General features: G+C 38.7%; 1 protein-coding gene across 7 annotated transcripts in view; it reads right to left on the bottom strand.

Annotated features, from left to right (window-relative positions):
• Tenm2 (teneurin transmembrane protein 2) overlaps positions 1-13,311 on the bottom strand; it is a 1,226,193-nt gene that overhangs the window by 883,316 nt on the left and 329,566 nt on the right. The window lies entirely within an intron of this gene.

Here is a 13,311-nt window from a genome sequence, read left to right as displayed (position 1 = left end):
CACTTATCGATATCATAGAAGTTGCCTGTGAACTCTGCCATCCTTATCTCCCCATGTTCCTAGTGATGTATGCTTTCATAACAAGCTATCACAAAGCCAAGGGAAAGGACTCTGGTTCAGCGAACTTGAGTTGTGATTGAGGATTGGCTCTCTAAATTCCTTACGATCTGCTGATTGGCAGGTCTAGGACCATGAGAAGAAAGCAGAGAGTTTATCTTCACCTACAGCCTCTCTTCTGGTTAATTGGCATCTTTGCAGCACCCCCACTGAGGTGGTATGTAGGAGGAGCTAAGGTGGGAGGAGTAAGGAGAGGAAGAAGAAAAGGAAGAGGAGGAGCCAGTTGAGGGAGTGATAGCGAGATATAGCACCACGGATGACCACGAATGTGCCGAGAGCATTCCTGGGTAAAAACTTAATTGGGAAACATCTATAATTATGTGGACATATTGTTATTGAGCATTACCAAATACATAAAGCCTTTGATTAATATATAAGCTTTAGAGTCTCATTTCCTACCAGGCCTGCGGCAATGGAGGAATGGTCGATGCACAGCCTAGCTTTGTGGAAACAACATGGAAGATTGGCAGAGCCATCTCCCATGCTGGCGTCTCGTGGGTGGCAGGGCCAGTGTCTATGACCGCCTGAGGGGACAACCTGAGCTGAGCAGCGGTGGTATCCCCCACTCCGCTCATGGCCGCAGGCCTAGGCTAGTCGGGAACATGGCGGCTGATTAAGAAAAGCCAGGTTGGATGCAGCCATTTTAAGTATCTCCTGCAACAGTGGTACACTGAAAGGAGCCTTGTGATTTACTGATTTTGAAAATTTAAAAGGAATATTCCTGCCTTCATCTACAGATGTCATTACCTGCCTACTGTAATTCTTTCTTTGCTTGCTCTAGGTATCAGGAAAAAGATTCTCCAAGAAGTTAAATGGGCAGATATTTCTTTCTGCTTTCTCTCTGTGTGCCAGCTTCCATGAAAATGTCTCCTTGTCATTAAAGTCAAGAGTCAAAGTGAGGACACATCCAAGGGCATCTAAAGCATAAGCTTTTTTGTTCTAGTTGATGTCCTGAATGAGTGAAGATAACCATCTAATCTTGCTTCTATTGCTGTGATAAAACACTAACCAAAAGCCACTTGACAAAGGAAGTCCATAGCTTACAGTTGTAGTCTACCAAGAAGGAAAGTTAGGGTAGGAACTTAAGGTAAAAACATGGAGGAGGCAGGAATAGATACAGAGTCTACTGAGGATGACGGTGGTTACTGCCTTGATCTCCATGATTGTTAGAACAAGTTGCCCAGGGGTGGACCCAGTTCACAGTGGGCTGGGCTCTCAGCCATCAATCACAAATAAAAAATGCCCCCTCAAAGTTGCTATTTGCCAATCTGATGGAGGCATTTTCTGGGTTAAGGTTCCTCCCCACAGATAATTCTAACTCGTGTCAAACTGACAGAAAACTACCATCATGCCAAGCGGATCGGATTTACGCTTTTCTTCTATCTTTATTTACCACCTTATGTATTATTTATAGGGATTATTTTCTGGATGAACTGTTGATTTGAAAAAAAAAAAAAGTGCCTAGTTATCTGTATATTTTTGTTTCCTTCAGTAAACTATTTTTCCCTCAACTACAATCAGGTTTAAGCAGGGATTGATTTCTCATCAAAGTTTCTTGGTTCTAGCTCATGAATCTTAAGTAAAAATAGGAAAAGCAACTCAGAGGGTTAGAGGGTTGTGTTCCTGGCACCAAAATGTTTTACTAATTCCATGTGCCACAACCCTCTTATTGTAACTATGTCTTTTTTAAAAAATGCTTGAAAAGAGATAAACGTGTCATTATCTGGAGAAGAACACCACCCGCCCACACCCCCACCTCCTCTGCCTATCAAAAACCTTGAATTCTGGCCATAATTTTATACATAAATTAGTATAGATGAGGAATATAGGCAGAATTAAAGGGATGGAGTTTGAGAGAAGAGTTTCTGTCTATCTAGCATACATACAGTGAGATGGCTGAGTTCAGTTCCCAGCACTCACTTTGGGTGCCTCCCAAACAGCTGTAACTCCAGAGAGCCTACACTATTAGCCTCCAGTAACACCAGCTACCTACCCACACGCTGACACTCATATGCACCTACTCACACAACTGACACTCATGTTCACCTACCCACACACTGACACTCATGTGTACCTACCCACACACTGACACTCATGTGCACCTACCCACACACTGACACTCATGTGCACCTACCCACACACAGATGGAGAACTGAAATTAAAATAAATACTTTATGGACCTTTCACAGTATAATCAGCATTGTTTAACATAATGAAATTATCTATTCAATGCCAGTTGCCTTCCACTATAGTATGATATGTCTCAGATGGGTTTGCTAAGATGAAAAACATAATTTGATATTTAAAAAAAAACACAAACGAAGGGCTAAAGAGATGGCTCAGGAGTAAAGAGCACTGGGTCCTGGTTCCTAGGACCTGGGTTCAATCCCAGCACTTATATGACAACTAACATCTATCTGCAGCTCCAGCCCCAGCCCCAGAGGATATGTCATTTGCTTCAGGCCTCTGTGGGTATTGGAGACAAACATGCTACACAAACATAAATGCAGGCAAAAATCTACACATATAAAAATCAGTTAAATTTTTTTTAAAGAACCAAAAATAACTCAAATGAAGTATATTGCCTTGGAAAAAATAATTTAATTATTAATGATCTTAAAGAAATGTTGCTGTCTTAGTTTGCTTTTTAAATTCATTATTGAATGGGTTTCCTGCTGTGTTGCTAAGCTGATATTCAATGGCTAAGCTCAAGTGATCCTCCTCCCTCAGTCTCCTGAGTGCTTGAAGTTCGGGTGTTTGCTACCATGCTTAGGTTTTAAAGTTACTTTCGGTAAACGTAGCAGTTGTATGTTAGTTACTAATTATAGTTTGATTTATATTATTTTCCTTATTCAAGACAGCTGTGTTCCCTTTTACTAAAACAAAAAAAAAGGATGGATCTTAGGTATAGTCTGGCCACAGAAGGGCTCTTAAGCAAAGCAGAAGTTTATGGAATTGAAACCCAAGGATGAAATGGATCATAAAATGGAAAGAAATGAACATCGCTTTCCACCATATTGGGAGAAGCATCAAGGGCTACCATTAAAGACAAACCAAACTGAAAATAGGAGAGATCACATTTAAGAATGGTCCAAAAGGAACACACTTTAGTACCTACGTCTTGATGTATAATCTAATATTCAGAAGTAACCACAGAATACTTCCCTACACCTATACGAATGGGTGGTGATACTGCTCAGAAAATGAAGATAGACCTGGAGCATCTTCTGAGGTCAGAAGGGAAGAATGTGCTCCCCACTCTTCCAAACAAATCCAAAATAACAATAAACAACAAACTCATGGGTGGCAAATGAATCAAAGTCACACAGGGGCCAAGTACTACAGCCCGCAGTGGTCATATCTACCAGAACATGACTAGGAGAGTATTTTATAAGCCATATTGTAGTAATGGCTTTTAAAAGCTATAGTATGGAATAAACATGGTCCATACAGTTATAAATTACTGGGGTAGACAAATAAATGGAAAATAAGTACACGTAGAAGGATCTCAGTGTATTTATGTATTTATGTTCCAGAGGTGGAATATAAGACTATGATTTACATATAACTGTGTCTCTTAAAAACACATTATGAAAAGATTACAAAAGTAATTTTACAGAGAGGAAAACCTGAAATAAAACCCACTATGTTAGCCACATGCTCAATATTAAACTCAACAGTGTAAGGACAAGTTGGCAGAATACTCCATTGAAATAATATAATGGGACTTGCTCTTGGTTTCTGCAGCCTTCCTCCCTTGAATACATCAAAACTAGTAAGGAGATAAGTATTAGGCACAGCTCAGCTGTGAGACACTCTATAATGTACCTAATGCTCTAGAACTGCCCAGTTGATCAAAGACAAAGAAAGCTACCATAAACTAGAAAACTCTAAAGGGGGCTAGACACCAAGAGCAAAATTGTATTCTGGGTGGCATGCTGGCACAGATGCAGAAGTAGGGGAAACTGAGGAAGTCTGAAATAATATCGTGCTTCAGTTGGTACCAATGCATCAGGACAGGCTTACTGATTGATACAAACTTATCCATTCTATAGGTTAGAGGTATTAGAATGGAAAATGAGGTTAGGGGTATACAGAAATATTAGTATGATGCTTGAGATAGTTGGGCATATTTAGATACTTCTAAAGCTTACTCTGGTTTTAGAAGACTCATTCTACAATTTGGTTCAAATGTTTTTAACAAGCTTGCTTTATCCAGAGAAGGTTTAAAGTGTAAAGAAGTAGAAAGGGGAAATAATCATTATTTGGGGAGATAAACTGGAGAAACCATTTGGTGAATTTAAAATTTTCCTTTATTTGCTTTTACAAATCAAAGCTAAATTGGTCAAATAATTCCTTGAATGTTACTTTGCCCATAGCATAGAAACTTCGGTTGCAAAAATGAGACCAACTTGTAATTACATACCATTATAATTTACATAAATATTACCTATTTTTCTAAAACAACAGATGAATGAACTAGGATAGAAGAGATCTGAAGTTTATCTTCAATGATAAGACACAGGTACATAATAATTTCTTCATGAAATGTAAAGCACAAGTGTTGTTTTTCCCCCGGAAAGACATCTAAAATGTTAAGTATTTCACAAAAGGTCATGCATTGTTTCATTTGAATCATTTAAACATATAATAGAAACCAGCTAACAGCAATGTTGGTATAAAAATCAGAAAACAGAAAAAACATAAATGTTAAAAAGAAGCAATGAAACTACTTATTTGTCAAAATAGTAACACAGTACTATTGTCTGAAATTAAAATAAAACATAATAATAATAAACTACTCAACAGCATCACCTAACCTTGTCACACTGTATCTTAGAATTTATAAAGGAACAAATAAAAGAAAATATATTTAGTGAAAGAAAGAACAGAAAATGAACCTATTAGTAAATCAAGCAAAGAATTGATAAGTATTAATTTGAAGCTAAAGATATAACCGAAAAAACATTCTTTATCTGTTTTAAAAGCATTAAACTTGGAGGAACACAATGTGTCATAACATTAAATACCCAAACCTAACCAGTGAGATTGCCATGAGCTACTTTGGAAGAAAAGGAACAGTACTATTATTGAATATATCCTGGGGGGAATACAGACATGGAATAGACACTAATATCTTCACTAGAGGTGGGTTCAAAATAACAATCCGTATTGCCTTGACACAAAGTCCTCCAGTCTGCAAAAGAGGGTAGAGAAGAGGTGAACAGTGGATGGACCCTGAACAGGTTCATAATACTTGGTGAAATGGGGAGCGGGTAGTGTTGGAGGAGAAGAAAGGAAAGGAAGAAAGAAAAAGAAAAAAAGAAAGAAAATTTAAAAGAAAATAAACATGGTGTATTGATTTCATTTACTTCATATTGCCTTAATTCACTGACAATTTTCAGGGAATAAACATGAACATTTTGTCAATATTTTCATATAAATCCAATGCTTTTGATACATCAGATAATTCTTAAAGATATTTTTATTTAATTGGCAAACACTTCCCCAAAAAACCCTGCCTCCCTATCATACATTATTAGGTATGTGTGAGGTTTCTCACCTCTGAATTTGGGGACGAAAATTCTAGGCACAGAATGATGGCTTGTTCCTCCTAACTTCTCACCATCAAAAGTAAAGAGGAAATATGAATCCAAGGAGCTTTGAAGCAAGGGTGGTCAAGAATTGAAAACTTTCTCAAACGCGGTGTCTTTGTATTGCAAACAGTAAGAAGCTGAGTTCTGAAGAGAATATCAGCGTGTGGCTGTGCCAATACCTAACCACCATCCGGGCAGAATTTGTAGCCAAGGAGATAACGTTTGAGTCTTAAGATACAGTAGAATTTCCCTGGCTAAGATTTTAACTTACTCGTGACCTATCAATCCACAAATTCCTCTTCTTTGTATCAGTCTCATTTAATACTTTCCATCCTTGCATTTGAAGAATATAATTTGGCAGGTTTTACAGGATTATAGAATAAACCCCCAACAGAGTGCCACTCTCTCAATTTACATAATGTTTGCTTGGGACTTTGGAATTTATTTTGGAGCTGATGCGAGAGTGGTTGAGATACAACGAGTGTATATTTTGCCCAAGAGAGACGTGTTTAGACATGAAGACTAAATACTATTGGATGAATAGTGCCTTAAATATACTGACTCTCCTAATTCCTCATTAATGCTAGAAGAGATCATGGGTGTGAGGTCTTGGCTTGGTAGGACTTTAATAAGACAATATTAGAGTTTTCTCTCTGCTTGTGAGGACACGGAGAAGGAAGACATCTGTAAGCCAGAAGAACTTGAGAAGCTTCATAGGAGCATAACCATGCTGGTAGATTCGTTCTATATTTCCAGGTTCCAGAAAAAAAAAGTAATTTCTGTTATTTAAGCTCCCACATATATAGCATTTCGCTATGCCAGAACACAATGATTGAGACAAAGCAAATCATTCAAGTGCAGTTCCTAAGTAACTGGAGTTCTCTTTCTTCCCTTGTACCCAACCATACTTTTTATCATGTATTTATCTATTTATTTAATGTGCGTGTATGTGTGTGTGCATGTATGTGTATGTTTGTGTGTGTGTATATGTGTGTGTGTGTGTGTGTATGTCTATATCATTGGGCATACAACTCACAATGTTGTGCACACTATGCAGGTTAGATATTCCCACACCCAATTATCTTGTAAGAGTGGTATCTTTTGCACAGTAATATAACAGACTGTAATGTTCTGTTAGAGCCTAGTGGATAGCCACAGTGGGCTATTATCTAGGCAAAGTTAGGAGGTATATTTACCTCTGTAACAGTATGGACATGCCGATTAAGGGATGTTGCTAGTGATTATAAAGAATCTAATGAAGGAAAATCACAAATTTCCATTTCATGCTTTAAAATTTTCTTTCGGATATACAACCAGATCCAAGATAACTCTGGAACAATCTCTTGGTTGTATGGTTTTTTTAAATATTATTTCAAAGGCTTTATTACTCAAAAGAACAACCAACAGAAAATTAATCTTGATTTAAAATAAAACATCTTAATACATATTTAGGATGTTATTTGAAATTGGCCATGTTTTGGTACGGATCATTTATACCTTCAACTATATTTTAAAGAATAAACAGTTGTTTTCTCATCTACCATGTGATAGCCCCCACTACTCTGAATCATAATCCTTGCTCTCAGTACTCTGTTTCTGTTTTTAAACCCACGGGGAGCTTCTGCACTGGGCTCTTATAGCCTAAACTATCTAAAGAATGATCGTTCCCACTAGACTCACCATCCCTGTCTGCTGCTCTGTATAAGCTTGGCTGGTATGGCCAGGAACAATGACTGCTTCCTTTAGACTTTCAGCTCACTTTACAAATACCTTTATCACAACTTACCTACCCACTGCATGTTCTTGTTTGGCTGAGACAGGATCTCAAGACTGCCTGAGATTGGCCTAAAACCTGTAATTGTCACATTTTAGAGTAATGCATTTTGATATAAGATGAGCTGAAAACAGGGTTTACTAATTGTGTTTTATTGATATAACATGCTCTTTGAATGGCTGGGTGAAAATGTTAAATCAAAACGACTACTGCTTGCAAACCTGGGATACTTAATAAAAAGTGAATTATTAAGCTACAGTCTTTTCAGGTTCCTTAAGTATCAGAGAAAATGCATTGCAAAATCCCAGCTTTCTCTTTTCTTGTTCTTATTCAATGCTGCATGCGTGGCTCTACTGTACACACAGTTCTGGTATAGCAGTATGCAAGTTTGTTGCCCTGTGCTTTGCAAGAGCCTATTAGAAAGACCACAAGGAGCCTGGAATTCTCCACAGTTGTGTCCACATTTCCTTTGTAAACTTCTGAGATGTGATTTGTATTCCTTAGGTAATAGACAGGCTTTCTTCAACTTTCTTTACAGCCAGCCTACTGAGCCTCTTCAGTCTCCATTCCTGCCACTCCCGTGGACAACAACAAAAGCGCACACAAAGAAGCCAGAGACCAAAGATGCCTTTTCATGCTCCAAATCAAAGGCTATAGCCGCCTGAGCTTGGCACATACTCCAAACACTGCTCCCAAGTAGGGATCATCCTGATCAACTGGCTACAGCATGTGGCCAGCAAAACCAGAGAAAGTACAAATGGCTGCACCCACCCCTTCTCCAGGGGGCTTACCTTAGCAAAGAAAGGAGACACCAAAGGGCTAACATCAAAAGACATGGTGGATAGATTGTAGAGGTTGTGTAAGAATCTTCTTACATGGGTTCTAGTGTAAGAGAGACGGGAAATGGATTCCTCACACAGCAGGAGGCTGCCCTGCATGGAGGCTGCCATCATTGGGATGTGATGTTAGGAAGTTACTCAAATGTAGAAGCTTTGCTTTCCTAATTGATCAAGCAGGACTTATAATAGCATCCTTAGTAGGTCTGCCAAGATGATGCCCCAAAGATAGTGGGGGAAAGCTAGTACATAATAGCTCACTTTCACCATCAGCTTGTGTTTTCACTTGTTAAGCATCTGAGATACAGGGCAAGCACCTTGTTATTAATAGTAACTGATATTTTGTTAGACAGATAATGAAATGACTAGTCTGATTTGGAGAATAAATCAGAAGTTTAAAATAAAACATGGGATAGATTTTTAGAAGACCAAATTGGGGCTGGGGTGACACTTGGAGTTACTGGATTCCCAAGTCTCCCCTTTAGCACCAGAGTCCCCATTGTTCAAATGAAGGATGGTTCTCATCCTCAATATGGAATTGCTGTGACCATGTAGGCTTCATTGGTCTATTTGCAAGATGAGATGACAATAAAGATGAAGCTGTATGTTTACAACACTACAAATTAGGATTCCACAGAGTCCACTATGCTAAAACAGCCAAACCCTAGTCACCATGCCTAAGACTAAAAGACCCTGACAGAGCAACCTAAGTGAGCTGCTAGCAACAAAATCTGAGTTTAATTTTAAACGGCAGTGGGTTCTGTTCCTCCTGTCTGTTAGAATGGAAACATCTGAGTTCTTTATAAATTTTGATTTCTAAATCAAAATCCATGGCTTTGAAGACAGGAGCAAAATATGTGCAGATCACTTTCCACTGGTGTAAGAGGCCAGCAGAGTTTGCCACTCAGATACTATGGCCTACAAACCATAGACCCTCTATGACAGGCCATTTGTGGGTGCAGTATTCGATGACACAAAGGTGATGGGATTTAATGAAGTGGCATTAGCAAAGGAGTAAAGGACAGAAAGGAGAGAAGAAGAAAAGGGGAGAGATGGAAAGAAGAGAAAGAAAGATGCACTATGGGAGAGAAAGAAAATAAGAGAGATGTATCAGTAGATTGGCACTCTCAAAATAACAGATGTGAATGGAAACAAGCCTTAATTTCCGAAGGTGATTTTTGAACTGTCAACATTGCAGGGATACTTTGTGAGGTGTTCAGAATGATCCACCATCAAGACTGTCCCACTGTCATTCAGTAAAACCATATAATAATGGCTGCTAATCTTCCTAAGGTCAGTGTTTAGGTTTGGTTGGAATCACTGGCCAATGCCAGGCATCCCAGGCTGAAAGCCAACTCCACAATTTTCTAATGGTGCAAACCCATTAGCAGCAAACCCGAAGCTACTTAACCTCCTTTTTGTCTCCGTTTTCCCATTGCCAAAATGAGAATAAGGAAAAAAAAATTGTACTTAAGCTGGCCACGAAGGAACAATGAAAAGCAATTCATAAAAGCACTTAAATATCTGGCACATGGTAAATAACAAATATAAAATTAAATTATTAGTACACTCTTAGAGTGTCTCCAATGTGTGTGTGTGTGTGTGTGTGTGTGTGTGTGTATTCATGTTCATTATCTGACCAACACTACTGACTGAACATTTCCATTACTGCTCCAACGAATCTGATCCCTCCACTCCAGCACCAAAGTCAAGCCCAGGTAACCATAGGATATAAAGAAGCCTAGGAAGAATATTTTAAAAGTTCTCACAAGTTTTTGGTATTTCACTGTTTTGTCAGTTTAGGAGAATACCTTTATTCCAGGCTTGCTGTGAAGAGGCTTAACTTTTAATATTGATTAGTCTACAACATTGGATCTGGAATGAAGAGAGTAGGCAGAGAGAACTCCAGTAAACAGCCATAGCAGCTAAAATTGGAAAGTAACAGCCACATTGTCTTTTACTCCACTGTAAGTACTCCACCAAGCTGCAATGCCAACATTTGCCCACCACAAAAAAAAAAAAAAAAAAATGACCCATATTAGCTTTCCCAGGGACATGCTATTGCTTTTTGGAGTTATTTTTAGTATGGTACTTGTTTCATACCAGTGTCTGCCTGCCTTGGTCCCTAGTGCCACAAAAGGAAGAGGAAAGAGGAAAAGACGAGGAAGACAATGACTTGGGGGAGGCTATGGCTTTCTAGGAAGCTTGTAACAGTATCTACTTTGATAGTGGTAAAATGAAGCCATAAACCATACTACTTGTATATTAGCTGTCGCTTTAAGGACCTTATGAGGATGTTAACTCCTTAAATAACCCTGTGATCAGTAATATCGTTAGTTGTCTTTGAAAGCTGGATGAGTTAAAGCTCAGGGACGAGGGTAGATAGTCTCAGAGTTCCGTGGCTTGAGAAAGTGGTGGCTTTTCAGCCAAGGAGAGCTGAGGAAAAGCAGAGCTCCCTCCCGTTTTCTTTGATTTGTTCTGATAACTCATTAGGAATCCAGTCTGATTCCCCCGTTCTTTTGGAAGGGCTACCTCTAATTGCCTTTCCTGTCTTCATCCATTTTACTTACTGCGTATATCACTGTTATAATATTTCTTTTATCTTTGTTAATGGCTTATAGATTCACATTGAACCTTTATTACAGGCACTATTGTTTCTCAGGTTTAAATGTGCATCCATTGGGGGAAAAAGATCAATTATGTTTGAAACAAAATTCTGATTTTTACACTTATTTTGCAAGTGACCCTGAGGATTAGCTCCCCCCTCAATTTTGGAATCAGCCATGTTACCTCTATCTTGTACCTCCTATGCTTGGCTTCCTGGCTACAGATATTTGAATAGGATACTTGTATTTTGCTATAATATGTAGTCAATGAAGGATACAAGTTAAGGAACTGAACCAGAAGTTCATTGGCTCTCACCTATTTGCTGCTTCCATTTTCATCCTTGAGCTAATTAGTTTTTTTTGTGATTAATGCTTATGAATCCAACCCGGTAGAAGCAAATAAAATACTGCACAGGATATTCCTGATGTGATGGGTCACATTAAGAATCCCAAGGAAGGAGCCTATGCTACTCATGGGGATGTAACTGGAGCAAAACCAAACATAGGTGCCAAACACACTGACTTCTTATCTTCTGGCCCTGCTAAGCAATATGGAGGCTTCCAGTTCAGTAATGACAAAGCTGTTTTCTCGGGGGCGGGGGGGGGGGGGAAGGCCTGCTTCTGCTTAGAGGGGCAGCTCCCAGCAAAGAATCCCTCACCAAGATAGAGTTCAGATGCACAGGCAAAGGAAGCAATTTTGACAAAGAATAGCAAGAGCTGTCCATACAAATGTAGAACAAAAACATAAAAAGGCATAAAAGGTATTGATAATTAATTTGAAATACCATAAGGAAACGGTAGCTAAAGCGAGGGAAAAATAGAGCCTCAACAAAGACAAGCTGAATAGCCGAGGGCAGGAAGGCAGCTGCCCCAACACTGTGCACTGCAATTGCAACGCCCCATTTTTTTCTTCTTCTGTAATTGTGGTTCTACTTATCCCATCTTAGATTCATAGAAAAACTTGAGTGGATGGGGGATTATTTCACGCTGGGAATACAAAAATAAGTTTGAACAAATTGCCCATTTGTGATTATTTAAATAAAACATCATAATTGGAATATGTTGGTCGATAAAGGCAATTCTTTTCCTTCTCTCTCTTTTGTATAAGAACAATACGCTAAATGCTATCTTGATTTTTTTCTACTGCATTTCTGTAAATACAGTATTTAATGCCAGGTGCCCCCTCAATGTTACATTGTGATGGGCTCCATCAATGGAGGAGTAAACGCACCCCGTTTTGTTGCTTCCCCACCACTCTGGCTCTGACAAATCATTATCCACATTCTCTGCCTCTAAGTTGTCTTCTATGATAATTATATGTGGCTTGACTCAGTGGTGCACACATTTAATGGGTCCCCCCCTTTACCGCATTCATTTTTACACTAGTTCCCTTATGTGGTTACATTCCCTACCATTGTTTTCATGATTGTTTTGAAATATACCATTCAAATGAAAAGGACTACCCGTTTTTTCTCGTAGTTTCAACAAAGGAAGGAGCTGATTTGGGAACATCTTATGACCCTCCTTTCTCAATCAGGGTGGCAGGATAGAAAGCATTGGACTGCCTGGTGTCTCAGTGGATACATTCACATACTAACAATAAAAGAGTGTGGTTATTCTTCAGGGCTTTACCAACCTGTTTAACTCTTGATAGAGTTGCTGGTTGTTCTGACATTTTAGCTTCTATATTTAAGCATTTACAGCAACCATTCATTTATGTATTATTTCAATAAATTATCTTTGTATAATATCCTTTGGTAGATACAATACAGTAAGACTTCAGTATATGAATTAGCAAAACAAAAAATCAAACAAGATTCATCAAATGAAGCTGAGTTTCTGCCAACAGTATTAAGGTAGAATAGTATAATACAAAGTTGGGGATATCATACAAGAAAACTTGGGGTGTTTCTGTGGGCCCCAAGTCTTCAGTGAATAGAGGATATATAAGTGAATACGGGAAGACATGGAACTGTTATTTTACTCCTAGGGCCTCTGTTTTCCATCATTTAATTTAAACTGTGGGAAAAAATCTAGTACCACATCTAATCTGCTACCATTTGGAGTCTGGGATCAGCTTGAGAAACTCTTGATGAGGGGAAGCACAAGGTATATATTGTGCCAGTTTTCTAGCTTGAAGCTCTCTCATGACAGAGGAATGCGCCTCTGCTAACACTGTCCATGATTTGAACATTCTTGCCCATATGGAGTTGGAAGGGCTCCAGAGAGTAGTGTCTTCCCAATGGAAAATTCAGCTCTAACTTAACCCATACAGTAGAAAACAGAAGTGAGATAGTCTGAACTCGCAACCAGATCATGCTTGTCTCTAATGGCCCTTTAGTAAACAGAACACCCATTTGAAATTTCAATGATAAGACAGG

Source organism: Arvicanthis niloticus, chromosome 6 (genome assembly GCF_011762505.2).
Source record: "Arvicanthis niloticus isolate mArvNil1 chromosome 6, mArvNil1.pat.X, whole genome shotgun sequence".
Lineage (NCBI taxonomy): Eukaryota > Metazoa > Chordata > Mammalia > Rodentia > Muridae > Arvicanthis > Arvicanthis niloticus.
Note: the sequence above shows the minus strand (reverse complement) of the source record. Positions and strands in the feature narration are given on the sequence as shown.